Genomic DNA, 16,889 nt, shown 5'->3' with positions numbered 1-16,889 from the left:
AAAACTATGATGACATCGTGCGTGGCATGGCTAAAATAAAGTCGAGGAGCTGTAGGATGGGTTTCGGTTCATTTCCTGGTGTGACAGGGCTGGGCTGCCCTTCAGTGACAGAAAAGGAAGAGGGAAATTGCCACACGACTTCCACGGGGGGGTTAGTTAGTTAGGGGAACTGTGTCCGAGAAAAACGGCACATTGACTGTCTTTTTAAAATATTTTTAACATTTACCCAGAGCGTGGGGAATTCCGCTTTTTCTAGTGAGTCATAACTTTTGGCTCAGCTCGGAAATAACAGCTAACTCTTCTAAATGGGTCTTTATTTAGTTCTGCCTCCTCATTTTAGAAACGAGTCAAACTGAGCCATGTTTTCATCAGCATGCATGCAAATGAATCACTCAAAATAGATCTAGGCCTACATGATATAAGTATACAGAGACTGACAATTTCCAGAATACCACGTTTGCCATAAAACAAAAATATCACACTGTCATTTTTTTTCTTTCTGTATGTGTTGATGGACATAAAAATATCAGATTTTTACGTTTTAATATGTTCAAATATTTTTTTATATTGATGATTTTAAATTGGGAGAGGTCTATATCAATACTACCAATCATTGTTGTCTGACAAAAAACATGCACAAGTCTAATAGTTTGGTTTGGGCGTTGGCCTCTATGGCTTTAGACAACTCTGGAACAATCCTACAGAGGAATCAGAGATCTCTTTCAATTCCCTTCGTAAAAAGTACTTTTACTGGTTGTAAATGTCCACTGAATGAAGGCCTAGCTTGATGCTCCCAAAAACTCCTCATCTGTTATTTGCATCCAAAAAATCCACAGGACCACGTAAACACAGTTTAAATGTTTACTTCAAGAAAAATAAACAAATAACAGATATAGGTTAATCCAAAATTATACAAACGCTGAGAAGAGAGGTCAAAAGACTCCCAGATCCAACGAACTAAAATAATTTCTAAACTTAAATCTGATGAGCTATCATTAGTTTGCATAAAAAACAATTTCAAAGGAATTTATATTATTGATATAGGCTGTTGGATTTTTTTTACTTTAAATTTGAGAAGTTCTTTTTTAAATAGCCTAGACCTAACGTTATCGATGGCTGAGCTACTTCATTTATTTGTATTAGTCACATATGGAACACATGTCTCTTGGTTTAAAAAAATATTCAATCATGTTTATGTCATCACTTTGACAATATCATAGCTTATCACCTTTTGCTGTATTAATGTTGCTTAAAAAAAGAGCCGTTTCCACCCGTTCACTTCAATGAGTTGGTTCTTAGAGCGGAATCGTCCGCGAACCGCCCATCACCACTCGCCCCTGAGATACTTCCATGGCCAGTCCTGGTAATATGAGTGTTTTACTTCTGAACCACCGGAGGAGGTGAAGTTCTCTGCTGAGGCTGCACTCTGGGAGAAGTCGCAGCTGTGTGAGTGTTGGTGTGTATGTGTGTTTGTGTGTGAGTGTGCGTGTCAGAGCCAAGAGTGGGATCGCTGGTGTGGACTGGGAGTGGTGGGAGGGTCTGGAGAAACCTGGCAGATAGCAGTCACGGACTTGTCTGAGTGAAGAGCGGAGACAGCCTAAATATCCACTGTGGTCGATTTGGATCTTAAAATCCAGCCAACGAGGAGAGACTGCTTCAATTCTTTGGTTGTTGAAAGGTATGTTTTATCTTTACGTCAAACACTTACAGTCCTCTGGTTGCTTATATTTCTACACCGATTCATGGTAGTCATAAATGAAGTTACTCTCGTTAAGCCTTTGCTACTTGAATGACAGGAGTGTTTCTGATATGTGACTTTTGGAAAGTTTTGCACACTAAAGTGTGCCATGGCAGCAGCATGCTTCAGTGAGTGGGCAGAGAAGCCTTGATTCGTGCCATATGGGAGGAAATGCCAAACGTCATTCAACAATGTGTCAATTTGTCGCCCTGCCGCCCCGTGGAGAGCTCACTCAGCTTATAGACACACAAAGTTCTCAGACAATACAATGGAGGACACCTTTCACTTCTGCATATGTTTCATATCTCCGTGTTGCGTAACTTTGCCAATAGCGTTTTGACCGGTAACCGACACTGCCGCTGTTTCCCACCAACCTCTCAGAAATGAGTAACATTGTGGTTTGAAGTTAACCCAAAGACTGGCTAAGTGCGTAAGTCATTTTAAACACAGTAATAAGTCCAACTAATATAGATATGGCGTCTGTCTGTATCGGCGGGGGTTGGTCAGTTGTTTGAAGCGAAGAAAGAAAAGCCTACGTTCAATGTTTTTATATAAAGTAGTTCTCTTTACTTGTCAGTTATCGGGATTCCCGATGCTTATTTAACTTTGTTGTGAGCTCTTAGCCACGTCCTGATGTTGGCATTTAGCCTACTATTTAAAATCCTTGGTGTTGGGTCTTTTTATAGACACCAGACAGACAGATTAACCTGCAAAGCATTCACGTGCTCCTCGAAAGCTCGTATAGGTCCCACAACTTTTATCACTAATTATCTTCCTATTAGATAAATGTATAAATAAATACATTGAACTGTAAGTAGACGGTACTTTCGCAAGTATGAAGTTACCCACAATGGTATTCTTGGGGTCCACAGTTTTCATTTTAGTCAAAGCGTCATCTTTACAAGCACTGTCACTACAGTTGCCATTTACGAAATATTTTTCAAACTGTTTTGCTTTTCATTTCATGTTTTTTTGCATCATACATGTTTTTTTTTTTCTTCTGTTAAGTGTGTTTTGAAAATATTGTGTTATTTTAGAAAAAATGTTTTGGCTGTTGATGACATGTTATTTGTTTTGTTTAAAATTGACCCTCAGGGCCATGGTACAGTACTCGCCTTGTTAATACAGATGAGCTAATCCTCTTTAACATTTGAACCATATACCATCCTATCACTGATGATATTTTTGATACCCATAGCATTTCTCATTCAACAAACTGTATTCCCCCAGTATTGTGACACAGTGTTGTCTCAATAACATTAGTTATATCCTGATGGCGCTGCCAGTGAAAGTGTGTTGAAAACTTGTGACAAGCCAATTAGAGAGCAGCCTCAGGTCACCTGACTTAAAAAAAAGTTTCAGGATTTACATATGGCCAACTTCCCTGACCCAGGAAGTGCATTCACATAGAAATGATTATAATGTTGTTTTTTTTCTACAATTCTAAGCTCGTTCAGATGGAGGGTGCATATGTTTTAAGGTGGACATTGTAACTGTAAAGTGCTGCAGGAAACGCTGCTAATATTGGAGAGAATTGCTCATGTTATTGTATCAATGCATTGATTAGCGTACTTGCCAGTACCTCAACTCTCAACTCAACTCAACTTTATTTATCAAGCACTTTAAACAGCCGTAGCTGTGACAAAGTGCTGTACATACATGAAGAGCACATAACATAAAACAAAAGTAAAACACTAACAGGGTTAAAACAATAAAAACAATAAAACACTAAAACAAGAACAGAGTCTCATGCTGGGTTAAAAGCCAAAGAATAAACCTGGCATTAGTTCCAGTCCAAAATTGTAAAGAAATAAACCAGCATAAGCTACTGTACATATTCCTTAGGGGTCAAGCTGCTTAGAACAGCTGAACAAGGTCACCTGAAGGGTCTTCCCAGCATTCACTGCAGGCCTACAGCTGCCACTCACTGGACTGTCAGTCTGCACTAAGGTTGCCATAAGCTCCTTTAGATGACAGGTGGAAAGTGATTAGCTTTGAAACAAATGCTGCAGAGGAGCAAAGAAAGCAGTGTCGCAGCATTTGTCTGCATGGAGTGTACAGCTGCAACAACCAATCTATTAGGCTACTCAATTAAGAGCCAGCTCATGTCCTTGTTACTGTGGATCTGATGGGGTTGGAAAACTGCAATGTGTTAAAATGGGGTGTTAATTTTTATGTATCTAAACAGAACCCAACTCAGTAGCTCAAAGTATTCAGCCTACTTCCACAGTATGCATTACCCGACTTGGCACAACACAAACATCAATGCGCTGTTGTCAATACATTTTTCCAAAGTAGCCCCCCCCCCCGTTGTTTGTTCCTCCTGGTGAGATTTTTATAGCAGCGTTTTCCATTGGACAGATGAGGCACAGATGCTTTAAGGCAGATTTTTTTCCCCTTGGTGCTTTTCTTACTTCAAGCCCTTTAGGAAAAAAAAAACCTGGATGTTTTTGTGTGTGATATTTCTGGTTCGTGGCCGGTGTGGTGGGAGTGGTTTTTAGTACTATGGGGTTAGAATGGGATTTTACCCCAAATCTCAGCCTTCTTCTGCATGGTCAGGCGTTTCCCTTTGGCTCTGTGAACTTGTACAAGAGAAAACATATGGCTCGGGTGAAAAAAAGAAGAAGAAGTGATTTAGATGATTACGGTCATGCAAGAATGATCAAGCACAATAACTGGCGAGTTTCTAAGGTTACACCGACTGATGTTTGACTTTTTATCTGATCATTTTCTTGAATCGCCCCAGTTGCTGAGCACTAAATAATAGTCCTTCATTGAAGTTTCCTTATCTTTCTATGCAATAGCTCTTGGAGATTCCATCTGTTGACATCAATCTTCTACCTTTCTGTCTTAACACAGTAGTTTCAAAGTGCATGCAATGTATAATAACTTTCAACAGAGAGAACTGCCTCTCTCCCATGTCCACAGAGCATCCTGATCGCCTGTTTTCAGCATTTTGTAACTTTAGTAGCGAGCCTAAATGCTAGTGCGTATAGCCAGTAACAGCATCTAAGCAAAACTTCAAGATTTGTGTCGCTGCTGTTGTAGTTTATCACTTTTCTCGTCAGCCAGGCAAACGTTTCACGTTTATTTTCTTCATATTGAAAGGAGGCAGGCATTGTAGCCTACTTCTTGTATGCTAACAAGCTAGCCACCTCACCAAAGTGAGAGTGTCCTGAGATTGTAGAACAGAACAAGCAGCAAAGCTTTTGTAAATTGCTTTATTACATTTAAATCAGGCCTATGTCCTGATCTAGGTCTCCACAGACTGATGCACTCTAATCTTTCATGATAAGATTGGCAACTGGTTCAGATTGATTTATCTTTACACCCCTGATAAATTGCCATTGACATCACGGAGGTGTTCCTCTCTGGTACATGTGGTGGAGACCCTGGGTCGAACTCCAGTGGATACACCTGACTGTTTGCCTGATGCTAAGACCTTCACCATCCCCTTAACACCAGGAAACACTCCCATGCATGCATCGGTCCTCACAGAGTCGTGTTCTTGACCTGTGTGATAGGAAACGCTCGGGGGGGGGGGGACAATCTGTCATGAAAGTAGAGGGAGGAATTATTTACAAGGTTGAATTTCTGCACAATTATTTAGTTGGGTTAGTCAGTGAGACATCATGTCCTTGTTACTGTGGATCTGGTAAACTGTTATGTGTTATAACATTTTTTAATGTTGCAATAAAGAAATTACGATGATTGTGTAGCTATAACTACAGTTATAATGCATTTTTATTTTATTTAAGGGCGCTTTTCATGACACTCAAGGTCACCTTCCAGCAAAAATAAAAACAAGTTCTGTATATGTACCGTTTATAGGAAACATGAGAGAGCAGAGGAACAGTGTAAACCTGAAGCCTTAAAAAACAACACATTGTAGTCGTCTATACATCGAGACAGACATGCATGTATGCAGACTAACTCTGGCACACATTAAAACAGCCAGATACAGAAAGATGGAGGTTTCCAAAGAAAGATGTAAGATGGAGATCAAATAAAGTAAAGCGGTTTTCAATGTGCAGGTGGGTGGGTTCGTAGTTTCTGAACAGACGATCTGAGGGGTCTGGCTGTAATGTAGGGGGGTAGGAGATCTAAAAATGTAGTTCAGAGCCAGGCCATGAAGGGCTTTATATACAAATAGAGCGGTGAGTAAGGGATTCTGTGACTGGTGAGAAGTAAGTGCAGGGATGCTAGTATGGGTGGGATATGTTCCTCTTTATTTCTTATATCGCAGTCCGACAGCGGCACTTTGGACGAGCTGTGAAAGACTTACAGTAGGATGACCTGGTCGATAGATAATAAGGAAAGAGTTCGAGTTATCAAGTCTGAATGATATCTATGCCTGGAGGACTTTTTCTGCCTCTTTTTCTTTTGCTCACTTATACAACTTCATGTTTGAGTTCAATCATGGGATTTCCAGCTGTTCCTTCCGTACACATTAAGATAGACACGCCTTGTTCATCTGTGATTGCAGCATGAACCTGAGTGTTTAGATACAGTCAGCTCCTAGGACATGTTGCTCTGATAAACATTCAACACAGACAACATTAATCCAGCACTGATAAGGTGCCTAAAGCCACAGCTGAATCTAGTCACAGTCTCACTCATTCTGTAGATTTTTTAATATGTCCAAAAAACATTCACAGCTTGTTAAAATACTTGGTATTTAATGTCCTTAAGTTGCACTTTAAAGCCCGACTATTAAAACTTATTTATAAATAAACAGTGTAAAGTGAGAAAATGGTCTACTGCAGAACTTGTGAAAGTGTGAGGCACGCCCATGTGACAGGACATAACAACATGTGGCCTGGGGTGTTTCCCACCTAAAGACAGGCAGTCCAGGTATGTTTTTTTTTTAATTATCCATAATGATCCACATTTAAGACCAATGCAGCAGATAATCAAGCTCCTTCACTCTGTAACCCTCGCTGTAAAACAGACCTCTTTACTGCAGGATCATAGTGTGCCATGTTGGTGCATAAAAAGGAATCAGGCAGAAAAATACATTTTTGATGCTCCAGACCCCCCCTCTTAACAGTTTACTTTTAAATATCCAAGATGCTAAGTTAAAGTTAGCCTAATATTTTGCTTAGGTAGATGTGGATGTGGAAAATGTTCCTTCCCAGAGAGGGGCATGATAGAAAATGAAGCAGTGGTGTAGTGTAATGTAAATGATTAGGCTTTGTGCCTGGCAGTGAGTCAGATTTCGTGTTACCTGTGAGCTGATGACTCACGCAGTGTGAGGATGTGTTGGTGACGTATGTGTGTTTCGTGGTTAGTTTTTTCGTTCCTTTGGGCAGCTGCTGTAGCTTTTCCATGCGAGTCTTTCCCACATCCCAAAGCTGGCTCTGCTGCAGGGCGAGCCCCGCCCGGCTGGGACGAAACGCTCTGAGTGACTGAATCCTGCTGCTGCTCAGTGTAACCGCTCTGACTGCTGTGGGACTGGAAACCAGCCAGTCCAAATCCTCCCCAGTTTCTCTGCCATTTTTGTGCATGCAGTGTGCCTGTGGGAGTGCTGCATTTTATTCATCATTACTCCAACACTGTTTAAGATCTTTGATAACCTTCTAAAAGATTGATGCAAATACTTCAGTGACAACTGATGTGTGCTTGAGAATGTGTTAAATAACACCAGAGACTCTTTTTCTTGTCTGACAAGCTGAAAACAGTGTCAGCTGAGGACAATCGTAGTGTTTACTGGCTCACATCCTAATCCTATTTTAGTTTACATGCTCACACACTCACCTGCACACCTTGACTGAGATTAACCTGATTATATATCTGTTAATCTTCGTTCATCTTCTTATGCTCATCTTCGAGTCAGAAGGAGAAAAGGTAATTATTACTTCGCTGCTTCCCCTGTGAGTGTCTCACTGACGGGTCAAAGTTAATATCCACATTGTAAGATTTTTATTTTACTTTCTTTAGCTATTTTTGTGAACTTTTCAATCTGTACAGTACAAATGTCCTTTTTCATTGTTGAAGTAACACCCTGTTACTTTCCATATACCAACATTTCCAAAATGTCAGGTTGTTTATCCAAGCAGGAAGTGAAGTACCTTAGCTTAAGACAATACAAAGAACAACTGTTTGGTAATGCTAGTATTGGTAGTTCTAAGAATCTATTAAAATTAAACTTAATAGCAATAAACTAATTATGGAAAGTTAGTGGTTGTCCTCTTCAGATTATTCCGATTCATCCTTTTTCCGTGTCTAGTTTTGAACACATTTGGTAGAGGACAGTTCGGTGTCCAAATCCAAACAGGATCAGTTACCAAACCATGTGGAAAAAGGCACAGGTTCAGAGGTACTGCAGTACAAAAGACATGAACAGTGAGACAGTCTGGAGAGGCTCAGTTTATTTTTCTGAAAAGCTGTTAAACCTTGAGACCTGAACCCCATGTACAATAACAAACCATACTGTTTATTTGAATACCTTGTAATGAGAGTCATTGTGTTCCAGCCCTTCCTCCCACCAATGGAGAAGGTAGGTGGTTTTAGGAATAAGTAAGCCCTCACTTCACCTCTGTAGTGTGTAAGTTAAGATGTGTGTAACGTCCCAAAATAGACTTGTAACACCGTGGACTGTACCTTTAGTTCATTTATAGAGTGATGTCATCGAGCATGCATTCACCTCACCTGTTGTCTTTTATTTACTCAGGGCCTGATTCACTAAAAATAATAGCATCATAGAACACAAACGTGTTCATCTCAAGGTCTATAAGCATAGATGTAGCTCTCAGTGATTTAATGAGGCTGATTGGCACAGAGTCACATTTTTAATAATAATTGCATAACGACTTATTTAAAGACATGGCTCAAAGAGACATGCAGAGTTTGCTCTGCAGTGCACTTCGGGGTGCATTTAACCCTTTGTCTTTGTTTTGTCTTTTAGTCTCATTCACACAGGTATAGTGGATGCAAAAAGTGTGCAATCAGGCCCTCATCCAACCTCCCTCTGCATCCATCCCTATCATTTTGGCTAACTAGCCTCTGCCCTTTGAGTCCTGCACTTTATTATAACTCTTGCTATGTTGCCTCCTCTTAACTGTACTGCTTCCTTACTTTATGGTCAGTGTGGAAACCCACCCACTCTGTGTGCTGTTTTTTTATGGCTAGGTTTAACTTAAAGGGTTATGTTGTGTGTGTGTGTGTGTGTGTTCGTGAAAAAGAGATTGAAGTGTAGAGAATGAGGCACATTTGAATCAGGAGAAAATCGAATCTGGTGATTGAAAGAAACGTGGGAAAGAACCAACTGAGCTTTAAAAAATACCATAATAAAATGTCCTCGATGGCTTGACTTATACTTGTTTCAAATGTAATTTACTTTGCCCTTTGGGTGACTAATCCCTGCCTTATCTGGAACTTTCTTGGTTGTGCTCTTTTGGACTTTGACTTTCCTATAAAGCACCACTAATGTTGTTAGCTTAGAGTGTCAGTCTGCTTTGACCACTATGATGCATAAAGAATTTTGTCTTGTGTTTACTGGTAAGACATTTCCTTAAAATAGTTGTTGCAAAATGTAGTTCCTTAAAACCAAAAAAGAGGCCATATCAGAGGCTTTTGAGTCTGGGGCTACATGTTGATCTATGGGAAACTGAGTGTCATGTTAACCTGGACACAAATGATCTAAAATAAAAGCCTGATCAGAATAACTGTTTTCAAAACGTGCTCTATAAATAAAGATTATATAATGTTTTTATAATGAAATGCTTCATGTACACAACGATCCAGCCCTTCATAAAGAAATGTCATGCTGAACAAGAGGGATGGTTTATGCTGATCTTAGTTTGTGCTATGATATATTTAACCCTGCTGTCTACAACAACTATGTCCTACTGCAGAACAATAAGGGCCCTAATGGGCAGTTTGTCTTGAAAAAAAAAAAAAAAAAAAATCTGGGAGGGTTTTCGACCTCGGCTCAGTGACATGAAAGCAAATATCCTTTGGAGACTTCCTGTCTCACTTATTACCTCTTGTTAACATTTAACCAAATCTTTCCATGGAGATAACGTCAGTACAGAATGAGCAGGTGTGGCCTTGGACCTGGTGATCGAGGTAGAGAGAAAAGAGAGGAGTGATACGGAGGAAGAGTATGAGAAGGTGGAGTAGGAGGGAGACTTGTATTAATAGCTTGATATGTGTTGTAAAAAAACACTGAAAATGGCCTGAAAGCACAGCCAGAATCTCACTGAAGGGAGAAACGAAAGCTGCATGACCGGTATGAAGTGTAAACAAATTCGATAAAGCTAGTGGCTTGACTTCAGCTGAGCTATTTGCATGCATTCCTTGTTGATAACAGCGAAAGCATGGGATAAGGTTTACCTGGGGACCTCTGATCATTTGTTCTAACTGTGGAGGATGTCTGTGTTTTTAATCCAGTGTGAATAAACATTCTAGGACAAATAACCAACTATATATCAGCAAACACAGGGATCCTCTGATAATAGCAAGCCATTCTGAACTCTGAATCTGCATCCAAGTATTTTAGGGTGGCCATTTTTTGAAGCATGTCTCTGGGACTTTTCACCCCCTTATGCCAGTCAAGAATAAGGAAAGCTGCATTCAAGCGAACAAGGATTTTACAGCATTTTGCTTCAAACAACCCTGTTTTTCTGGCAGTCCTGGTAACATAAAGGTATTACTGTTCTTGGGGACTTTTGACAACCCTAATGCTCAACTACTTTTGTAAACATGAAGAATATTTCACTTTCAACCTCAGCACGTTACCTTTATCATAGCTTGTTGGCATGGTAAGCTTAGCGTTGAGCTCAGAGCTCCACTGTCAGGGATGTCTCCAGGATCTCTGTGCCCCATCAAAACATCGCACATTGGGCCCCTCCAACTCAGCCTATCTTGAGATATTGCCATAACCACACCTCCTCCATGCCATAGATTTATTTCGGGACCAATAAGGGCCCCTTCCTTACAGTACAGTGGGGCTTTGGATAGTCCCTCCTACACCCATGTCCACTGTACCAAAGTTCATCGAGAAGCTCCTGCTGGACTAGTGAAGTTGTGATTAAAATGTCAACATGTAAAACCTCTAGGATTTCCCAGTTGTCTCCTAATTAATGTATTTTTATCCTCTACACAGCTGTGAGTCACATACCTCCTTTGCTAACACAAACAAGCAAAGCCTACTATCCAACATGCCACAGCAGCCCAACCCAGTCCAGCTATCTCAAGTGGTTGAGTGGTTGGGAATGTGAAGATTTGTAACACCTGTGTGTTTAGATTTAGGTTATAGGAAGAATCAAAAAAGTACCAAAGCTTTGAAAACGGTAATACAGATCTTTAGTCAAATGTTTCTCCAGAAGAAAGAGAGAGAGGGGGAGAGGGAGAGAGAGAGCACTGTCTGCAGAGGAAAGAGAAAAATACAGCGTTTTATTAGCGTGTATGGAGATCTGCTTCACAAAGATGAAGAGAATTCAGTCGTACAGTATTTTTTTACACAGAGTTGTCTCGTGAAGTGTGCGGTGACTTTGACTCAGACGCTGCTTTGACTTTTCTCCGTCTAATCTCATCATGTCTGTTTCATGCGTATCAGCTGGTAGCTGCGTTTAACATCAATCACAAGCTTAACGTTTGTGACGTGACGGTCTGTTGTACACTGCAGCTTAAACGTAGCAAAACAAAATGTCTAACAAAGTGCTGTATATAGTTTTTTACGAACACTCCCCCTTTTTTTGCAGCCAGTGCAGTAACACGTGTATTTTTGTATTTAGTTTACCTGATAACAAATACTGTTATTGAAATGATAGTCTGTTGTTGTCAGATTTTTAAAATCACTTTCAGGATTATTTCGCTGATTAAATCATTATTATAGGAAGTGTAACAAGAAGTGAGGTGAAACAAATGCAGCATTTAGGGAACCTGTTTGAAACAATAAACCGCAACAGTAAGAGTAAAACACGAACATGTCATGACAGTCATTACAGGATGATTACTAGTTAAAACATTTAAAAATAGATCTGCAGGGTTTACTATTTCATCTGATTTTTTTCTGCAAAATAGTGTAAAAATCCTGTCTTGGCTCAGCTCTTCTCGTATCTGGAACCCAATATTGTGAATTCCCTTAGGAGTTGAGCTGTAGCGTCACACCCGGTTCGGTTTGTCTTGGTATGGTGCGCATTTTGTGGCGTTTCCATAGACTAATTCCTGGAAAGATTCCCAAATAACCGATCCGTACCTTCCCACTTTCTGGGACCCTTCCGTTGGGGTGCCAAGAATGCGGAGCTGACCCGAAAAAGGTGGAGCTAAACACTGCAGTCTGTTGATTGGTGGTAAGAATCGTCACTTCCTGTGTTATATCGGCAACAAAACCACGCCGTGTTTAAATCAAACAGAGCCGATTGTTTACGTCTGTATTTCTCCTCGCCGCACACAGCCTTATCTGAAACAAAGCTGGATTGAGTTTTGTAATAAAGAGTCACATGTCAGTGACAGAGTAGATGAACTGCTGGATGTCTTTCAGCGTTGGTTTTGTTTGTGTTGCGTTTTTCTCCTTTGTTGAATTTATTAGTTAGCGGTTAGCTGCTACCATATGATGCTATTTACATAGCGGCATCTGGCTTACACACCGCCTAGCAAATAGGGCACGGGTGGCTGTGGAAACGCAAACAAGATCGGGCTTAATCGAACCAAACTGTACTGATCCGTACCGGACTGCTGTGTGGAAACAGGGCTCTGCACTGTAACTGGAGCAATTATAAAACATTTAAACCCCAAAATAAGTCAACTGAGTGCCAGGATTCAAATACTCTGGAATTTCCCAGAAGTTGAACGTCTGGAGAGGAGTGTCCTCTTTGCATCATGATGCAATGACTATGGGTGTCTCTGTGACCTCCTTGTGTTTATATTTTCTGTCTCTGTAGCCCAACCCTGCATGATAAATCTGTAAAGTAGGAGATTCCAGCTATGTTGCAATGACCTCTGTGTGACCAAAACGCTCTCCTCTTGCATTGAGGTCTGTGTCTGGTTACTTTCTCCAGAGATTCCCAGAGTTCAGGCAGTTCACACATAAATTCTCATGTATCTGTCAGGTTTAATGTCGGTGGATTGCTGACATGTCAACAGTGCTTTAATGAGGAACTGTTGCCGCCCAAGGAGCCGTCTCTCTGTTCCTTCACACTTTCCTTAAGATGCCAATACTCCAGGAGAAACCCCTCCCTCCTCCTCTTTGTCCCCCATGTGTCTCATTCAGACTGTGTGAAAAGACAGCTGAGCACTTAAGTAACTGTACTGTATGTATGCTTGTGCATTCGAGTCGTGGGTTAAGTGTGACACAGCTTTGGAGAATTGCAAAAATTCTGAGCGGTTGCATTAAGATTTCAAGAAGATGATAGACACTGACAGTTCTCTAAAAAAATAAGGCAAATTAGAAGCTTGGCTGGCAGTAAAAAATGGCTTGAAATTGAAGTTTGGAGTGAAAATAACCAATGTGCAGTGTCAGGAGAGGAGCTAATTGTTTGGTTTTGTTCTGTCCCTGTCGCTTGGCTCTTATTTGGGTCTAATCAGCAAAGAGGAAATGCTCGGGGTAAACAGGAAAGTCATAGTTTAGGAATTGATCAACTTAGTCAAAGAGTTTCTAACACCATGCAATAACTTCCAGAACACGTCACTGTGTGGAGTCTAAACATGATCAAGATAACAGAAGTGTACATTTTTATACATTACCTGTAAAGATCCTATGAAATTGATACCACTGCAAATAAAAATATAATTCTCATGTTTATTCTTGTTTTTAAACATTTATTTTTGTGCTTTTAATTTAGTGATATAGGACAGTTGATGGATAGGTTCAAGGGAGATATAAAAGCTAAAGAAAAGAGACGGAGCAGAAGGAGAGTGATCACAGAAAGTCGAGTATTAAAGGACGAAGAAGAGAGACCAGAGGAGTGGCAGGATTGTTTGTATGAAGTGTGGGGAATGGGGGCAGGAGTGTTTGAATGTTCCCAATGTTTTGAGTTCTTTCTCTGCAAGTCACCACCTGCCTGATGACTGTGTGTGTGTGTGTGTGTGTGTGTGTGTGTGTGTGTGTGTGTGTGTGTGTGTGTGTGTGTGTGTGTGTGTGTGTGTGTGTGTGTGTGTGTGTGTGTGTGTGTGTGTGTGTGTGTGTGTGTGTGTGTGTGTGTGTGTGTGTGTGTGTGTGTGTGTGTGTGTGTGTGTGTGTGTGTGTGTGTGTGTGTGTACGTACGAAAGACAGGCTTGATCTATTACCCAGATTAAAGAGGGGATGGAAGATAACTCTCTTTAAAGAACTGTGTGTATGTGTGCAGTGTATTCTGTCATTCACTTGTTTTACAACAATATATTTTACAACAAGCGTGGAGTCCAACAAGTAAAAACACACACATTTCAAATGGAGTTGGTGCTAAATCAAAGGTATACTTTCTCCAGAGCCATCACTGATGACATGAAGAATCTGAACCTGTGACAGTTTGACATAAATCAGCTGAGACTTCACCAAACTGTTACTTTTTATACTGATTTCAGACAAATGGATTAAAGGTTTAGAAACATCCAGATCGAGCATGTTGTTTACTCATCTGAAGCTACAGCCCTGACTCGTGGAGAATGTAAAATGTCAGCGTCGTTGTGAGTCTCCATTAGAAAATATTCATAAAATATTACTTACTAAAACATGATCCCTAAAAGTGAAACAGCTGAATGGAATCCAGCCTTCACTTATTCAGATTTGGTTGCACGTGTGCCTCTCCTGTATGGAGTCTATATATAACCGTTTCTAACTTGTTGACCTTGTCCTGGGCCTGCTGCATCACTTCGACAACACCAGCTGTGACGTGACCTCCAGGTTTTAAGCAGGGTGTTCATTAGATTAAAAGCAGTGTTTATGGTTGGATGTTATAGATAGATTCAGTACATCTACCCGTTACCTTCTTAGTCTGGACCGGGTGACACATAAAGAGTGTCTCTTTATTCAGTGTGTGTATGAATATTAAAGTACTACAAAATGTCCATTCCACTTTAAATCTCACACACACACCCACACATACACCCACACAAACAGGTTGTGTGTATACACTGGTGTTTCATTTAACTAGGAACAAGAAAGGGAGAGATGGTAAGCCTGAGAGAGAGACAAAGAGGTATGAGAGAGAGAGAGAGAGAGAGAGAGAGAGAGAGAGAGAGAGAGAGAGAGAGAGAGAGAGAGAATAGTTATAAGAACAGCGAGGGACAGTGACATAAAGAGAGCGAGAATTACAGGACCAGTCTGAGTATTTGGCCCCTGGGAAACCCCTTGTGTAAATATAGGGGCGGGGCAACTAAACTGACACACTTGTCATTCAGTATCTTAAGTCCTCCTGACTGTCACACTTTCACCATCTGTCACCAGCTTCCTGCCTATCATCCTGTTTCTTGATACTTCTCTTTCATTATATTTCTCTCTCTCTCTCTCTCTCTCTCTCTCTCTCTCTCTCTCTCTCTCTCTCTCTCCAACCGTCTCGTTTCTGGTTCCCCACTCTCGTTTGCCGCCTACATTTCTTGCATTCTTTGGCTCTGACATCACCTCCTCCCTGTGCTGCCATTTATCTTTTCATTTATTCTCCCTTTCTCTTGTTCTCTTGCCCTGCTGCCCAACCTGACTTTTTATCTCTGGATTTCTTAAATACTGACTTGGTGCCGTCCAGGTTGTTGAGTCTGATACAGCACAGAAGCAAGCAATTTAAGTTATCATGTAGCGATCTTGGCATTGCGGTTCCCCTCATAAGTGAACAATTGAAATCATCTGTTGTGAAGACACTTACTAAACTTGCATATAAAGTTTTTAGCTGCATCACTGTACATTGTAAAACATTGTTCACTTGATGTTTTCTCCAGCCATTGATTTGTTGTCAACGGTTTCTGGTTTAACCCTTCTCTGGCTTTTCTCTCACAGCACTGAGGGTTGTGTTCCACAGCAAAGACAGGCCAAGAGTTCATAAAGTATTTATTGTTGTAGCTGTTGTAATGACTTGTATTAGTACCAGTTTCTAGACAGGCTTTGTTTTGGTGGAAGAACCTGCAGAATGTCAGGAAGAAAACCGAGGCCTGCTGCCGGAAAGGAACAACTCATAGATAGAGACATACAAGAAAGGAGATAGAAGAGTGGCTCTTTGAACTCTGCTTCTGATGGTTTCACGCCATCAATTCCACCGCAACTAAGAATTTAAAGGTCCAATCAGATTTGGGTTTTTTTTTTTTTTTTTTTTTAATTTTATTCATTTCATTCTTCATGAACTTCGTGTTTGAGCTATAACACTCTTTGATCAGAACATTTTCAGTAAAACCTTTCCAGCCGACGAGTTCCCCAGTCCTGCGTCACACTCGTTTTTCATCTGATCAGATAAGATATGGTAGTTTGCTTGCAATGATGGTATAAAGTTTGTGGCAGCTCAGTTTAAAGCCCAATGGGAGAGCGTCAGGACTAGGTTGTGTCGAATTGTGAATTAATAAGGGTTCTTTTAAGCCTCTAATTTAAGGCGGTTGCTCGACTTCGGTCTTAATTTCCTCTCAACTTCAGTGCTGACTTCTCACACTTCTAACTCTTAGTTTGTGCTCCTTCAGTATTGCGCTCAGGTTACAGTGATTGCATCACAGTCCCCAAAGCCAATGATGCAGGGATAGGACGTTTCCTGATCAATCGCTCTTCACACAACTAATAATTCAACCAAACAGCCCAAATTCACCCAAAAGAGGTGTGTTCCTTTTCACATTTGGGTCAAATCCAGCTTTATTGTAGATATGTCCACTGTGACTGTACTCAACTGTCTCTCATTCGTTATCAATACAGAGAGCTTTTTTTTTTTTTATAAACTGATGGTCATGTTTAACATCAGCCTATACCTGCTCAATGCAGCTCAGAGTCAAATACCAAATAGTTGTAAAATGCATTTAAACAGAGAAATAGATAATATTTCTTTAGTAATCTTGATTAGTGGTTTTATTCTTTGCAAGAAATAAATAGACGTAATTTGCTGTAATAGCTTATTTTTTGTGTCATTTCATACGACGGATACGATTTACATACACAAATTATAAACAGCAATCCAATACAAGTATCATGGTGTTTATAGTGGATGCAAAGTAGCCACATCTGTCCCTAGAAAAGCTTTTGTGTCAATAAGAGATTAAC

At 40.4% G+C, this 16,889-nt stretch overlaps 1 protein-coding gene across 2 annotated transcripts in view; it reads left to right on the top strand.

Moving 5' to 3' along the window:
• The window catches only part of LOC306831033 (unconventional myosin-Ic-like), a gene marked incomplete at its 5' end in the record, with an annotated part of 61,229 nt that overhangs the window by 3,547 nt on the left and 40,793 nt on the right, over nucleotides 1–16,889 (top strand). Inside the window, one exon of one of the 2 annotated variants that reach the window (XM_079354858.1) lies at nucleotides 1,307–1,678. The exons of the other annotated variant lie outside the window; for it this stretch is intronic. Of the gene's footprint in view, nucleotides 1–1,306; nucleotides 1,679–16,889 lie in introns of those variants that run through there. 2 annotated transcript variants of the gene reach the window in all.

The sequence above is a fragment of the Symphodus melops genome (assembly GCF_947650265.1).
Source record: "Symphodus melops genome assembly, chromosome: 10".
NCBI lineage: Eukaryota > Metazoa > Chordata > Actinopteri > Labriformes > Labridae > Symphodus > Symphodus melops.
This window is presented reverse-complemented; position numbering and strand designations above follow the sequence as displayed.